We start from the raw sequence: 4,228 nt of genomic DNA, 5'->3' as shown, positions 1-4,228 counted from the left end.
AAAAAAATTAAAATTAATAATAAAAAAAATTTTAAAAAAAAAGGGCGATTGACCAACTTTGTCACATAACACGTACAATTATCACATAATGTGTCAAATTAGAGTCACGTGATATTAATTAATTGATTTACTCGACAGTAAGTTGGCAAACGAACTTATTTAAAATCAAAAGAAAACCTATTGACCTAAATTGTCGAAATTGAAACTGCAAAAATACTTAAAGGACTAAATTTAATTTTTCCTATAATAAAGCCATATCATGTAAGCGAGACTAATAAGACAAGTCAATATCCTCCACCTCATGTTCCAGACAAGCCACAATCACAACATGAAGTTTCAACTTTAATTTCAACATCAAATCACCCTCATTTAAATGAAATATATTTCACGTATTGGGCATCACCTATTAAAAGGGAGTTTGAGCCCACACGTGAGGGTGAGTGTTAAAGTAATGATTAACTGATTAAATTTATCTCTTCTTATCAATTTAAGCTTTTGGGACAACTGGTGATTTAACACGTACATCAAACTTAATGACATGTATCCACACCCTCTCGTCACCCATATATATATATATATATATATATATATATATATGCAAATTACTAGAATGTGTATTACGTGCCAATTGTGGCTAACATTTCCTCTTTATTTCTTTCTCTTTTTTATTGCCTATTTATGTTGGAGTGACTGCCTTGCATGTCCTTTATAAATATATGAAGTTTTCAACTTAATTTAGAAAATTATCAGAGTACTTAACTAATAATTAAAATTTCACAATTCAAACCATCTTACTAAGAGAAATTGACGATATGATTTGTTATAGTATTATAATATACCAAAAATTCCTCAGAACTGGCGTTCAAATTAGGTTAGAGAAATTTCAATCATTTTGCGAAATTTCACTCATCAACCGTTTGACTTAACGCTAAATTTTGATAAAATTAATAAAAATTTCATTGGCATAATTATACCGAGTAGATAATTGTGAATGTTAATAAATATGCTAAGTTAGCTGAAATTGTTTTGGTAACACTTTCACTTAAATATCCAACTAACGGAAAGACCTATAATAATTATATGACTTTTAAATTATTTGAAGACTGTTATAATTTTAAAAATTAAGTTAAAAAAAATTTCATCTATTTTCAAGAACTAAATAAATTATTTTTACTTTTTCACTGGGTCAAAAACAATATGTCTGTTTTGATCTAATCTAACTATTAAGTTAAAAAGATTATACAGAGATTGGCCGGCCTCTTGCGGCTGGTCAAGTCCGGTAAATTTCGCATGGCTTTGCCTTTGACATTTTTTTTTTTTTTTTTTCTTGGGCGGCTAAGTTGTTATTGTTAATATGTCCTGCTCAGGCCAAGGCTTGGACCCCATAATTGATAATTCTCCAGAGGTGACTTTCTTTTTCTTTTTTATTTTATTTTATTTTATTTTATTTTTTTTTTGGAGGTGACTTAAATTTTGGACCAGACCCAAATAATTGAGAAATAATACAAAAAATAATAATAGATACTAATGTTTAGTCAAACCCAATTGGCCGGTTTCATGTCATGTTGATGATCAAAGAAATTTTTCTAACATATAAATAAGTTGAAGTAGAGATTTTTGGCTGCCAAATTGAGTCAATCAAGTGTCTGTTATTTTTTTTTATTTTTTTTATTTTTTAATTGAAAAGGAAAGAGGTTACAAGGGAGATTATGGATGACCGAATTTAAGGTATTAATACCAAATTTAGGATGATTGAATCCCTTTAGGGTGATACCATCCCTAAAAGGTTAACCTGATCCACCTCTAGGTTTTAGTTTTGAATTCAAAAGGCATTAAAACTCAAATATTAACTCATGAAAATTTAGTTAACAAAAGAAAAAACAAAAACAAAAACAAAAACAAAAAACAAAAAACAAAATTTTTATTTCCATTTTTTTTATTATTATTATTTTTATTTTTTTTAGAGGCAGTAACGCGTTGGACGACGCTTGGCATCCTCAATTTGGCAACTGCATAGACCGACTCAATAAGTTGATTAATTGATAAATATATACGTCATAATAGTACCTTATAATTATGATAAAAAGAAGTTTAAGAACTCAATAATTGTGATATTAATTGAGACTAATCCCCACTTCTACGAAAATTGAGGCATGATGATTAATTGCACCACCAACCCCAGCAATTGGGATAAGATTTTAGCCTAATTACTGCACTACTTCAAATCGGATTAGGGGCCCCCATAATTCATGAACACAGAGGGTACTATACGTACATGGTAATCCGATTAATCCCCTATATGGTCAAGTCCACGGCCCTATTGTCCTCTAGGGGTAGGTATAATGCCTCTTCTGAGTCCTCCAACCATGTCCAGCTGGTTTCTCATGCATTACATGTTGTATTGATCATGAAGGTCTCTCTCATAAATAGACTAAGGGGGCCTCTTATATGAAGGATCATACAGATAAAACAGGAAATTTAATGCTCCTACTGAGCGCTACCGAATCGTTTTTCTTAAGAAGTTATTTGTTTTTATCAATTTTGATGAATTGGTATACATTGGGTTACAACGTACAAACAATCTTATACGATACAATGAAGCTCAAAAAAATCTTTGTAATTTGATTTCATTTTGCACAAAACAAAACAAGAATATTTTTAGAGTTTATATTATAGCAAGAGAGAGAGAGATTTGAATTTTAAAACTACAAATGGTTCTGAGAGACAAAAGAAGAGATAAGTTTTAATTATGTGTTAAACTGGCTTGCAGTGAACTTATTGATAGTGTCATTTTAGCAGTTTTAATGCTTGTTAGCCAGCATATATACATGTACGTAATTTCTCAATTAACAGTAAAAAAAAATTGTTAATTGAACAATCGTTAAAATATGACCATTAAATATTAAAAAACATTTAATATTGACTGTTAGATTAAAGTTATAATTAACAATTATTTAATTATAATCGTTATATCGTAATTGTTAGTAAGAATTATTTAATTTCAACTGCTAGATCAATTTTAATTTGATCTTACAGTTGACTTTACTAACGGTCAAGTAAATCCAACTGTTAGATCCACCTTAAAAACATCGTATAATCTAGATCAAATCATATGATCGTATGATCATGAGCGTCCAATAATTAACAATTATGATCTGATCGCTTCAAATTTTAATGCTTCGTACTAAGTACCAATTAAGTGTGTCATCACCTGATCGTATATCAATTGCTCGTGAAATTAATATGGCTTGGTTTTTGTGTCATTGTTTTCATATTCTTTTATACTTATTTACTCTTTTGAACTTCTTGTCTATGTATTTTCAATCAATTTATCCTTTCACCAAATGCTTAGACCTCCCTTTGTAGCTATCTTTTAGCAGAGAAAATCGTCAACTAGTATGATAACAGTGATCAAAATGCATTAATTGCTAGATTTAGCCCACCTATTAACACCCATAACTCAGCATATAGTTAGGTTTGTTTAAATAGATGGTAGTTGTTAATGTTGCATTTGGAAGCTCGATCTGAATTTGTGTTGATGAAAAAGATATTTTAGTTGTATCAGATCATATCTTTCTGCTTTCTAATAAAGTATACTCTAGTAGATTAGTATTGTGTAGTGATTTTAGTTAATTACTATAGAATCTGATAATAGGAGTTCTCATTGGAAGAGATGTCTCTAACAATTACCAATTAATTAGTGTGAAAACACGACGAGTAATACTCCAAATTAAGTATTTTAATTATTTAATTTATTAATTTTGGGGGTTTATATGTCGGGAAAATGAAGTCTCTAAGCAAAAGATGACAATTTTTTTTTTATTATTAGCATTTTTTTATATAAATTACTAGCGCTTATGCCCGTAAGTGCCGGCAATTTCTATGGAAAACTTTAAAAAAGTGAGTCAAAGAACCTTGAATCAGCATAAACTTAAAATAATAATAATAATAATAATAATAATAATAAATAATAAATAAAAAATTAGTAGAAAGAGAATCTTCTTACCTATGCCTAACTTGATTGCCTTATTGATAGTATACACAAGCCTAAATCAAAATTGTTACCTTTTTTATTCCTCCCATTAAGGAATAAGAATCATAATAAAATTAAGAGCACTGATTGGCAGCACGCGCGGGCGTGGCACGCCCAGTGCAAAAAATTTTTTTTTTTTTTTTTTTTTTTTTTTTTAAGATCAACAGCACGGGCGTGCAATGCACGCCGCGTGCT

At 29.6% G+C, this 4,228-nt stretch overlaps 1 protein-coding gene across 1 annotated transcript in view; it reads left to right on the top strand.

The window, feature by feature from the left end:
• The window catches only part of LOC132169749 (phospholipase A1-II 4-like), a 10,870-nt gene that overhangs the window by 5,584 nt on the left and 1,058 nt on the right, over nucleotides 1–4,228 (top strand). The gene's annotated exons all lie outside the window — the stretch shown is intronic.

This window comes from Corylus avellana, chromosome ca2 (assembly GCF_901000735.1).
Source record: "Corylus avellana chromosome ca2, CavTom2PMs-1.0".
NCBI lineage: Eukaryota > Viridiplantae > Streptophyta > Magnoliopsida > Fagales > Betulaceae > Corylus > Corylus avellana.
Note: the sequence above shows the minus strand (reverse complement) of the source record. Positions and strands in the feature narration are given on the sequence as shown.